We start from the raw sequence: 13,972 nt of genomic DNA, 5'->3' as shown, positions 1-13,972 counted from the left end.
AAATTTTTTTGAAAGGAGAATTACCGACTGTTAAAATCGTGGTCTATACTATAGGTGATGGTTTTAAAATGTGGCTTTTAATATAGGCTACGGTTTAAAAGCATCGTCTATAGTGTTATTCCAAACTTTTAAGCGTGCCTTGAAATTTAGGAATTTTTTTTAAGGGCATTTTACAATTTTGTATACATTATTTTAATTAATTACAAAATATGTGCAAAAAAATTTATTATCATTTTCTCATACACTTTTATATATAATTAAAAAAAAATTAATTTTTTTTATAATATATATATGGTAATAATTATTGATTAGTATATATATGGTAATATTGGTTATGTTTATTTTTATGTTATAATTATAATAAACATACTAATAATATAAAACATTTTATATATGTGTTTATTGGTTATGTTTATTTTTATGTTTACAATTATAATAAACATACTAATAATATAAAATATTTTATATATGTGTTTATTTTATTTTCTATTAATTAAACATACTAATTTAATAAACAAAATAATAATATTCACATAAGTTTATTATATCACTCTACGTTTGTTATGTTTATTTTTTAGTAATTTTTTAGAAAATAAATAATATATATAAAAAAAATTCTTATCTTTATCTTTTTCTTTGTTTATTAATTGTGTCGTGTTTATTTTTTTGAATTAAATAATTTTTGGAATTTATAAAGTTATGTTTGTTTATTTATTTTTTGATGTAAGAATTATACTTCAATAGAAAACTCGTTCACTAACTCATTAGAAATTAATCAATATATAGAAACAATAAAAATATAATATACTTATTTTAGTATAGTATAAATTGACTATGTCTATTTTTATGTTTACAATTATAATAAACATGCTAATAATATAAAATACTTTGTATATATATGTTTATTTTGCTTTCTATTTATTAAACATACTACTTTAATAAAAAAAACAATAATATTCACATATGTTTATTATATCACTCTACGTTTCATGTTGATTTTTAGTAATTTTAAGCATTGATTTATATTTATATACATTAATGTTTATAATTTTGATATTGTATTTTATTAAAAAAATCTTATTAAATTATAATAATTCATACTAAAATAGATAATAAACATTTATCTTTGAATAAAAAAATATTTAACTTGTTTATTTTTATAAATCTGTTTAATTAATTTTACAAAATTGTTTATTTTGAGGTTTAATAAACATATTTTATTATTTAATGATTAAAATGTGTGGTTTCATGTAATAAGTTTTCAAAATGTATAAATTTTAAAATATTTTTTTTTGCACATTTTTTGTAATTATTTTGTTTTTGTTGTACATTTATGAAAAAAGCCCTTTTTTTAAAGGAAAATTATCGACGGTTAAGAACTGTGGCCTAAACTATAGGCCACGATTTAAAATCATCGCCTATAGTATTATAGGCCACAGTTTTTAATCGTCGGTAATTAGTTCAAATCTAAAAATTTTCAAATAATGTGTTTTTCCTCGCTCTAATATAATGTGTTTTAGATCTAACATTTTTCAAATCAATACATTTTCAAAATTTTGTTCTCTCTCTCTAGAGTTCTCCTTCTCTCTTTCTAATAGACGGTGATCTACGGACTCTATCACTCATCTCTCGCTCTCTCTTTCTCGTTTTCTCTTTCACGATAGCTCCACCATATACGAAAGCTCGTTCAAGCACCACCATGGTCGGCCACGGCCACGAGCTCCACCGCGAGAACCATCATCACTCCTCTCTCTCTCTCTCTCTCTCTCTCTCTCTCTCTCTCTCTCTCTCTCTCTCTCTCTCTCTCTCTCTCTCTCTCTCTCTCTCTCTCTCGTCTGAAGACAAACGCGCGACCACGAGCCACTATGAGCACCGGTCAGTCTTCTCCCTCTCGTCCACTCTTTCTCGTAAATTTTTTATTATTTTTTTTTATTTTAGAATTTATGTATTTATGAGATTTTTGTATTTCATAGCTTGTTGATATCTTAACTATTCGGGGATCTTAAGGCCAAACAAAACTCCCATATTAGTTTTGAGGAGGATGAAGGCGATGATTTTTTTTTTGGGAAATCCCCACTATAGCGGTTGTTTAAAACCGTCACCTATGTTATAGGCCACGGTTTAAAACTGTCCCATATAGTATAGGCAACGGTTTTAAACTTATTGGCGATGGTTTTAAACCGTGGCCTAGTCTTGAGTATAGCCAGCAGTTTTAAATTGTCGAAAATTCTTTTATACCGACATTTTTCTACCAATGCCTATTCTACCCAATATACGTGACACTTGTATAGGTGTCAGTTTTATAGACTGTCAGAAATTTTTTATCCGACGATGTAAAACTATTGGGAATTCCGGATTTTTTTAATAGTGTCGCCCCTAATACTTTAAAAAAAATACATAGTACTTGAGGCAAGATCTGGGTTTTCTGCCACTAATACTACCCCTTATTAGCAGTGGATTTTCTATTGACAAATATTGTTGTAGTGTATTGAAAGTTTTGATTATGAACTGTAATTAATCTTTAAGATAGTACATAGAACTACATGAGAAGTTCAACTAATTTAGAAATAAAATTCTTGGTCAAATTTTGATTTTTTTTTTCAAAATGAATTTTATTACTCAAGAAAAGAACTATAAGAGTGCAGGCAAATCTAGATTACAGCATATGCACAATAAGGGTATGCATTTTTTTTTTTTTTTTGGAGTTTGCTTATTGTTTGTGTTGAATTAATATTAGTGTGAGAATATGTCTCATGTCTCATTCTCCCTTCAATATCTCTTTTACTCCCATTATTATAAATCAAAATATCTTGCAATCTTAAAATATCTAGATCTTCACATTTTGCGTTAATTTGTAATATCTTCAAGTCTTTGATAGGGAAGAATCACTAAGATTTGAAGATTTTGTATAGTTTTGCGAATACGTACGGAATAACTTTCCAAAAAGTATTTTTTTAAAAAGAAAACATTGAAATTGGTATATGATTTTTTTTTTTTTTTTGACTGGAAAATTGGTATATGATTAATTTATGCTTAAATGAAAATTTTGATGTTCAAGCATACATAATGAAATTTGATATTTTTGTATTATTTTAATTGATAAGAATCGTGAAACTAAAAATGATTGTTTGATAATAAGATTTTTTTTAGATGTTTCTTAATTCGTGTTAAAATTAAAAACTATGACATATAATAAGTGGTGCACATTAAATTTAGTTGAGCCACAATAAATATATATATTTATTGACAGTCTCATTAAATATAAATGAGAGGCATTAATACCATTTTCTAATAAATTACAATATGTGCTTTAATTATAATATTTTGAAAAACTACAAGAGATCGGCTACAAATAAACACCAAAACTCTCTATGTGTCCTTATGTAGAGTGTGTACACATACCATTACAGTAAAGAAGTGTACTCTACCAAATTGGTACAATATTATAAATATTAGATAAATATAACATTTGTTTAGTGTTTAGAAGCATGGTTAGTTAGTATTTCATATACTAGCTAGAGTCAAACTTATATAGTTCAAGGTAGGTTCAAACTCAACAAACTCTCTATGAATGATCATTGGTGAGATCTTTTTGTAAAAATAAATTGATTACTGAAAAAGAAAACTTTCAATAACTTAAAAATGGGAATAAAATTTATTTCTACGACCGTGATAATTATCAAATCACTAGCACTAGAAAGAATCCCAGTCCACAATGTGTTTAACATTAGGAATAACTTTTTCAGTTTCTATAAGTGTATCTATATAATATTCCAACAGTTTCATCCAAATCTAGTATTATGACAGCTTGAGAGATCAGTTTTTCTGACTGGAATATTGCCCCAAGGGTTGCCATTTTCAGCATTTCAATTCAAACCAATGAAAAAAAGAAGAAAGATTATTCTATTCACTGGACAGTAAATCTGATCTGATTTGGACAGTTATTCTAAAATGCAAAACCCACTATAGGGTTTTTCATATCAGGAAAATGAAATAAATAAAGCACACACACACGTATAAATATATATATATATATGTGTGTGTGTGAAAATTAATTAATTTCATTGCCCAACGATTAAGTTACATCCTCCTCATCTTCAGGTGGATTTACAAGGAATCTAGGGACAAGATTTGATTGTGAAATGAAATTTGGACCATTGTAAGTTGTAACTTGTGAAAATCCATGGTTTATAGAATATAATATCGCACTTAATTTAACTAGTGGGTTAAAAATAAGAAAAAATATGTTGAGAAAAGATTCTATAGAAGACTAGAACCAATCAAGAAAATTAGGAAGCAGTTATTTTTTTTAAAAAAAATAATAATAATAAAAATTGGCATCCCAATCATCATTATTGTATACAAGACTATATAATTAAGAAATGGAAAGGTGGGGAAAGACTGTTTCTAATGTAATGGTAAGATGAGAAGCAAATAAGGGGTGTGTGTGTGGTGGTCCCTATGGTGACAAAAAGGATTGAAACTTTACATGAGTGTCTAGGGTCCCACCCCCTATTTGTGAACAATATATATACCAACCCAAACCCAATACCAAATATTATATAATAAAATAAATAAAACTCCAAATGATTCTCTTTCATTTTTTCCAATTGGCCTGTCCATTTTAAGCTGACCAATACCAAAGATTCCTCTCTTCTCTTTCTTCTTCTAAAAGTAATTGTTTCTAATTTTTCTCTTATTATATTGTATTTCTAGCCCAACAAACAAAACAAAATGTAATGCAGTGTCTTAATTACAGTAATGATGTTTACCCTTTGTTGGAATTGTATAAACTGTATAGGTGGTTAAAGTTAGTTAAAGGTCTAACTGTTTTTCTGGTATAACAGTTTCTGGTGTACTGTTATAACAGATCACTAGTTAGTTTTGTTTCTTTCTTTTCTTGCTTTGTAACAACCTGTTATGTAACTCCTAATACAGTATAAATAATAGCAATGCCAATCTAATCTGATTGAGCATCCATTTCATTCATTCAACTTCATCTTTCTCTCTTCTTCTCCCTTTCTCTCTCTGCTCCATTACTCTGTTTTTCAGAGTTCTTACATGGTATCAGAGCCATGTCTAACAATGGTGAACGCCGAGTTGATGCACCAGAACAAGAACGTGCACAACAGCAAAACCAGAGAATTGCACCACCTGCTCTACCAAACAACAACCTACTTCCCCTAAATCTGAGACTCGATCGAAACAACTACACAATTTGGAGATCTATTGCCTTAGCTGCTGTTCGTGCTTATGATCTTGATGGACATATCCTTGGAGCTCGTCCAGCACCTCCAGAAACTCTTGCAGGTAACACTCCTAACCCAGAATATCAACAATGGATGCGATTTGACCAATTCCTTATGCACTGGTTGATGAATTCTGTTTCTGACAATATGTTGGGTCATATCATTCATTGTCAATCTTCGGCTGAGATCTGGAATACTTTCTCTCAACTCTTTGCAACAAGATCCAGAGCAAGATTGCTCCAACTCAGAGGACTCCTTCAGTCGACAAAGAAAGGAAGCCAATCGATCGAGGACTATATTTTGAAAATGAAACAATATGCAGATAGCCTTGCTGCTGCTGGCCAACCATTGTCGAATGATGAACTTGTACTGTACATTCTTGGAGGTTTAGGATCTGAGTATGAAGCTGTCGTGGTTAACCTCACATCCAGATCTGAGTCTTTGAATCTTCAAGAAGTACAATTTATGTTACAAAGCCAAGAAATGAGAATTCAACAACTCTCGACTGACACGTTGACTAATATTCAAGCAAATCTTGCTAATACCAGTTTCAACAATGGAGGCCGAGGAACAACCTATAATCGTGGAAATCGTGGATCTACAAGGGGCGGTAGAGGTTCTTACAGAGGTGGAAGAGGAGGAGGAAATAGACCTGTTTGCCAATTATGTGGCAGAACTGGGCACACTGTGGTAAAATGTTATCACCGTTTTGATATCAATTTCACGGAGTTCTCAACCCAATTCCTCACCCACCCAAAACAATGATGATTCACCTCAAGCCTTACTCACAGAAACAAACAGCAGCCATGACAACTCTCATTCTTGGTACTTGGATAGTGGAGCTACCCACCACATGACCAATGACACTCAAAATCTCTCCACTTCGGCTGACTACAAAGGAAAGGCCAAAGTTGTTGTAGGTAATGGCTCTTCTCTCCCTATCTTGCATATAGGTTCTGGTTCAGTTAATACAAATTTTCCTTCACAGTCTTTAGTATTACAAGATATACTCCATGTGCCAAGTGTTACCAAAAACTTACTTAGCATTTCCCAATTTACCAAAGATAACCAAGTTATTCTTGAATTTGATGATATTTGTTGCCTTATAAAGGACAAGAAAACCAAGCAGGTTCTTCTTCGGGGTAACCTGTGTGAAGGTCTCTACAAGCTACAAGTTCCTTCCCCAAGATCCAAGAATCCTACCACCAAGTCTACTAATCCTCAAGCCTTTAATTTCACCACTACAAGCAATCCTGTTCATGACAGCCAGCATTTTGCCACGGTTTGGCATCACAGGCTTGGTCATCCCTCCCAACCTGTTCTAAATAAAGTCTTGTCAACCATTGTTCCCACTCACAAACATACTCAAGTTGATTTTTGTAATGCTTGTCAAGTTGGCAAACTTCACCATTTCAGTTTTAAAACTACCAGAAATAAAACAACAAAGCCTTTTGAATTGATATTGTCTGATGTATGGGGCCCCTCTTTTTACACATCCAATGATGGATACAAATACTATGTAAGCTTTGTTGATGATTTTACCAAATTTGTTTGGTTATTTCCTATGAATACTAAGTCTGAAGTTACTTCAATTTTTTGTCAATTTAATGCCTTTGTTGAAAGATTTTTTCAATCTAAAATAAAAAGCATTCAAATTGATCTTGGAAAAGAATATGAACCTTTGTATAAATTGTTTGCCAAGATGGGCATTTTCAAAAGAAATTCTTGCCCTCATACCCATCAACAACAAGGTCGGGTTGAACGCAAACATAGACATGTCGTGGACATAGGCCTCACTTTGTTAGCACAAGCTGAAATGCCTTTACATTTTTGGTGGGAGGCTTTCACTTCTGCTGCCTATTTAATAAATCGCCTCCCAAATCCCACTCTCAACTATGTCTCCCCATATGAAAAATTGTTTCATCAACCCCCTGATTACAACCTTCTCAAAGTTTTTGGTTGTAGTTGCTTCCCTCTTCTTAGACCATATGAAAATCATAAGGTTTCTTTTCGATCTTCCAAGTGTATATTCATAGGTTATAGTATCACCTCTAAAGGCTATAGGTGTTTACATCCGAGTGGTAGAATATATGTTGCCCGAAGTGTCACTTTCAATGAAAAAGAATTTCCTTACAAGGATCTCTTTTGCACTTTGTCTTCCAACACTACACAAGTCCCCAAAGTTATTGATCCAAATATGTTTCAAATCCCATCCACTTTACCTCCTACTCTTAATACTGACACCCCCATTACTACCTCTCCCACCTGTTCCAGTCAACAACTCGAACATCAGTCCCCACATCAGCAAATATCTGATCCATTCCCCACACAACAACTAAACCAGTCACCATCTCCCACTACCTCTGCTACATCACAAACCCAAAATATCACAGCCACCAATGTCCATCCCATGGTCACAAGGTCCAAACTTGGCATATATAAACCCAAAACATATCTTGCTAATACTATGACTGAACAAGAACCTAAATCTGTCAAGGCTGCCCTTGCTAATCCTAAATGGAAACATGCTATGGACAATGAAGTTGATGCCCTCAAGAAAAACAAGACTTGGATTCTTGTCCCTCCAACATCAGAAATGACTATTGTTGACAATAAATGGGTATATAGAATTAAACTTAATGCAGATGGTACTGTTGAAAGATTGAAAGCAAGATTGGTTGCCAAGGGGTTCCAACAAATTCCTGGTGTTGATTTTTTTGAGACTTACAGCCCGGTCATTAAACCTTGCACAATTAGAATTATTTTTACATTGGCTGTCACAAATGGATGGGAAATTCAACAAATAGATGTCAACAATGCCTTCTTACATGGGGAATTACAAGAAGATGTATACATGAGACAACCACAAGGCTACATTAGTCAAGAATATCCTAATCATGTGTGCAAACTTCAAAAAGCAATTTATGGGCTAAAACAAGCCCCAAGAGCTTGGTTTGATAAGCTAAAAACATCTCTTTTACAGTGGGGATTCACCAGTAGCAAGTCTGATACAAGCCTATTTTTGAGGAAATTTGAAGGCAAACTCACTCTCCTACTCATATATGTCGATGACATTCTCATCACTGGTGAAGACCCAATGCAAGTTCACTCCATCATCACCAACCTGCAAACTCAGTATGCTTTAAAAGTCCTTGGTCCTGTCAGCTACTTTCTCGGGTTTGAAGTAACTAGAGATGGCCCGAACTTGCATCTTACTCAGCAAAAATACACAAAAGATCTTCTCAACTCGACTCAAATGCTGGATTCCAAGTTTCAAACAACACCAATGTGTTCTACCACAAAATTCTCACAGCATTCAGGAACACCAATGACCAACCCCACTCAATATCGAAGTGTGCTTGGTGCTCTCCAATACCTCACCATGACTAGACCCGATATAGCTTTTGCCGTGAACAAATTAAGTCAGTATCAACAAGCTCCTACTACAGATCATTGGAGTGCCTGCAAAAGAATTTTGAGGTACTTATCGGGTACCCTTGACACTGGTTTAACATTTAAACCATGCACCAGATTCGACATACAAGGTTACACAGATGCTGATTGGGCAGGGTGTTATGATGACCGCAAATCAACCTCAGGTTACTGCATCTTCTTTGGTGGAAACCTTGTAAGTTGGTGCTCGAAGAAACAAACTGTTGTAGCAAGGTCCAGCACTGAGTCCGAGTATCGAGCACTTGCCTTAGCCACTGCTGAAATTACATGGATTCAATCCCTCTTAACTGAAATAGGTGTTCACTTTTCTCACTGCCCCATACTCTGGTGTGACAATCTTGGGGCTGGCTCTTTAGCTTCAAACCCTGTTTTTCATGCTCGCACGAAACATATCGAAGTTGACTTGCACTTTGTTCGTGATAAAGTTATAGCCAATGAACTTGATGTGAGATATGTGGACACTTCAAATCAGCTGGCAGACATTTTTACCAAACCGCTTCCTGCTACACCTTTTCAGTATCTACAAGACAAGTTACTACATGGTCTTGACCAGTATAACTTGAGGGGGGCTGTTGGAATTGTATAAACTGTATAGGTGGTTAAAGTTAGTTAAAGGTCTAACTGTTTTTCTGGTATAACGAGCTTCGGTGTACTGTTATAACAGATCACTAGTTAGTTTTGTTTCTTTCTTTTCTTGCTTTGTAACAACCTGTTATGTAACTCCTAATACAGTATAAATAATAGCAATGCCAATCTAATCTGATTGAGCATCCATTTCATTCATTCAACTTCATCTTTCTCTCTTCTTCTCCCTTTCTCTCTCTGCTCCATTACTCTGTTTTTCAGAGTTCTTACACCCTTATTGAACTTTACTATAAAATCAATATGAAACGGAATTTTATAGTATTTTTATTTTTCAAAAAAGTTATAATTTCTATTCACATATGTAGTTTTTTTTTTTTTTTTGGGAATGTTATTTACATATATAGTTAGATAGCTAGGTCACAAACAATAAATTTTTGGAGATGAAATTGAATGTAAGTAAACTCGTGTGACGTGATTTGTGTGAAGATTTTTTTTTTTTTTGTAAGGAATGCATCTTGTTTTGTTGGTTCCTTTTGTTTTTGTTTTCTGGGAAAATCACAAGGACCTGTCATCACAACTTGATTGATTATACCTACGAATAAGTTAATAAGAATTTGGTCAGAAGTGAAGAAAAAGTGCCAAATGAAGAGTGACCAATGACCATGTAATGTATGATGATCAGCTCTATATTTTATCAAAACATATATATATTTAGGTTGATGTTATGTGCATTAAATTAAATAATATATATATTTTAATTATTTAAATAAAATTTGAAATTTTAATTTTTTAAATTTTTTTTTTAACTATTGCGGCAATATTAGTGTATATATATGCCTCTTATTAATAATTAGTACTTCATATAATCATGATATATCAAGTTTGACTTAATTACCTTATAAATATAGTTTGACTTAAAATACTTTCAATTTTGATATTAAAAAATTATTTATATAAATTATATTTCAAGATCATGTGTCTTTAAAAATGTGAAATGTGTCAATTGATAAAATCATTAAGTTTCACTCCACCTATACATTGATTGAAAAGAAAGAAAAAAAGAAAATAAATAATATTAGCACATTAAATATAATGAGAAGACTAATATAAAATATGAATTATTAAAATTTTCTTATATAAAATATCTATAATATTTTAAGTATTTTAAATTTAAATTAAAATTTTTTATATAAAATATCTATATAATTCTTATCTACATAATTTTTATTTTTAAATATATATAATAATATTATAAAATTATTAAAAAATATTCAGTTAAGTAATATTCTGTTAAAATTAACATATGAAACTAAAAAAATACCGTTAAACTAAAAATTCTGTTACATAGCCACATTTTATATAAAAAAAATAGATATATAATATTAAATGGGGATATATAATAAAAATGTTATTTTCTTATAAAATATTATAATTTAAATTTAATCTCATTAAATGTATTTCTTTTATCTTATATAAAATTTGAAAAATAAAAGAATATCTTATATTAAATGTGGATAATTATAAGATAGAATATTTTTTATAACATTTTTTTTAAAATTTAAACTCATTGAACATATTTAAAAAATATTTTTTTACCAATCCACACATCTAAAAAAATATTTTTTTATTAAAATAATAAAGAAAAAGTGTATATGTTTCTTAAAGAATCACTGTTGCAATACCATTACCAATTGTGGTTACCCAAAAAAAAATTATTACTATTTAAAAAAAAAATAGAAAAAGTACGATATTTTTTTAAAAAAAATGAATTTGTTATTAAATTAAAAGTACTACAGTTAAATTAAAATTATAATTAAGAATAAATTTTGACTATTATTATATTTTCTTTTTATAAATAACATATAAATTAAATATTTTTTTAATAAAAATAATATTTTTTATTAAATAACATTTAAAAAAAAAAAACTAATATACATAACTGTTTACCGAAATTTTTGAAAACTGATTTATTATATGTGAAAGCTATAGAAAATGATCAAAGATATAAAATAACAACGAGAATTTTTACGTGGTTGGGGCGTTAACAAACCTTAGTTCACGAGTCAGTATTATTACATTTAAAGTTATAGAAAAGACTTAGGCGGCGTTTAGTTGGAAGTAATGAAATGAAATTGAATGGAAATGAAATAATTTTCATTCCATTCCTTTATTTGGTTGTATATTAAAGTATTAGAATATCATTCTAATGAAATGGTCTTTGTACCATTTTTACTAAAACAGTTAAGATTTTTAGAGGTGGACAGTTTTGCCGATATTAATGTGAAAATTTACCGCTAATGAGTATTAACAACGAAATTTGCCGATATTAATGTGTCGCTAATAATATTAATAGCAACAAAAATAGGACCTCGCGAATTATAATATTAATACTGATGGATTAATAGCAGCAATCCACCGGTATAAAATGCCATCATTTAAAGTTAACAAATCAATACTGTCGGATCCCCTTGAGAGTTCCACAAGTAATAATAATTTTTTAATAAAAAAATAATAATTATTAAATATAAATTATATTAAAAAAATTATTTTAATTATTTATAAATTTAATAATCATTTTAAATAAATATTATTTACTAATTTATCTAATTAAATTAGGGAAAATCAAACATATTATTTATAATATTAGTAATAATAATCTATAACAATACATACTAATATTATCTTAAATAAAAATATAAAATTGTTTAACAAAAATTAAAAAAAAAAATCTTAATTAAAAAAATCTAATTATCATTGTTTTGATCACTAAATTCCATAAAGTCATCTACATTAGAGCCAAATTTTGAACCTTCACGATTATTACGAGATTGAGGTGTCGACGGGTTAGAGTAATGTTAGGCTATTTTTAGCCTAAGTTTTGGGTCACATTTTATAGTTGTTTTTCTTCTTTATTATTATTTTTGGAATAGAATTACGCTTGTTTTCTTTGTTTTTAGGTTTCTACACTTGGAATGTGTAAATTGGACAAATTTCGTAAAATAGTGATCTATAAAATAGAGAAATTTTGGAAAGAAAATAAAGCTGAAACTTTAAGCCTGAATTCGACTATGTTCTAATCATATTTTGGAAGAAGTCAAAACATAAAAGTTTTAGATCTCTTTCTTATCTTTCCAACGCATCTTGAATCAGCTTATTTGGAGTTTGTATGAGAAAGTTATGCCTATTTTACTAAAAGAGATCGAAGTAGAAAATTCCAATCGCCGCGGCGAGATTTCCATGGCCGCGGCCATAAAGTCTGGGCAGAAACGTGGTTTTTAGAAGCCTATCTGGCTGCGGCAAGACCACTTTTGGCCACGACGAGCGTCCGTACGGTTAGGGGTATTTTTGTCTGACGAACCCTAAAAATTAGATATAAATAGAAAACTGCGATTGGAAGTCAGAAGGAAGCGATGGGGAGACCCAAAACACAGCAGAGAGCGGCAGGAAGAGCAGAGTGATTCAAAGTGAACATCCAGAATTCATCCACCAACAATTTCTTTCTTTATTCCTCTTTAATTTATTTATGTTGAATATTGTCAAAGGAATGGTTATGGATTTATTTCTGAACTAAATTTCCCATTTAGGGAGGATGATGATTGGTGTTTAATGTTTTTTCCTAGTTAATGCATAGTTGCCATTCCTTCATTCTTGTTTGTGAAATTATCTTTATTTGTGCTTAATTTCATGTTTAAGATTGATCACCTTGTGCATGCTTTATGATCTCAATTCGAAATTTGAAAAGTGATAATTGAGAATGCTAAAATTTGGATAATCGATGTTCTATGTGAAACGAGAGTATTCACATGACTTATGTGACGAGTAGATTATTACCTAATGCTGATTTCATGTTAGTTTAATTAAGGAATTAATTAGATAACATGTGATTTAGAACCTAGAAGATCTGAAAAGAGCTAGGTTACTTTATAATATGTCATTCACTTCAAAAATAGGATAGCAATTAGGCATTAACGATTTGGATAAACAACAACAAGATTCTCCTCCCTATCATCTCATCTTGCTTAACTTTAACTATGTTATTAATTTTTCTGAACTACTGTAATTCTTTTAAATCATAAATACTTTTGATTTGCCAAATAGAATTATAGGTATAGTTTAGTAGTAATTAATCCAATTCCCTGTAGTTCGACCTCACTTGCGTGAGCTACTACTTGACTGCGTATACTTGCGTAGTGCTTATAATTTTTGCAACAAGTAATACGGTTGTAGAGATTGTTGCATATGTAAGATCTCGACAAATTATTGAGTCTGCGGACGAACCAAAGTAGTCTGTTGTTGTTGCTAATTTTGTGGACGAAAAACTGACCATACACGGGTTGTTGTGGAGATCTCCCTATTTGACCATACATAGGTTGTTGTTGTTACTGTGATGACCCAAATTGACCATACATACGTTGTTGTTGTTGTTGTTGCGGTGAGCCTCCAAAATGGCCAACCATAGGTTATTGTGTCTGACATCCTCCTCTGGCGTTCAAAAAATATATTGGAGGAGACTATGAGGGATGCTTGAACATGTAATGTAATTAAGGCGACTGTGGAGAGCTAACAGACATCTCAGGAGAATTTTGTTGATTTTGTTGAAAGAATTGAGACATCTGGGAGGAGCTAACATACATGTTAGGAGACATATGTTGTGGTTGTTGAAAAACTTGTTGTTGTGGCACTGA

The sequence above is a fragment of the Cannabis sativa genome, chromosome 4, assembly GCF_029168945.1.
Source record: "Cannabis sativa cultivar Pink pepper isolate KNU-18-1 chromosome 4, ASM2916894v1, whole genome shotgun sequence".
Lineage (NCBI taxonomy): Eukaryota > Viridiplantae > Streptophyta > Magnoliopsida > Rosales > Cannabaceae > Cannabis > Cannabis sativa.
Note: the sequence above shows the minus strand (reverse complement) of the source record.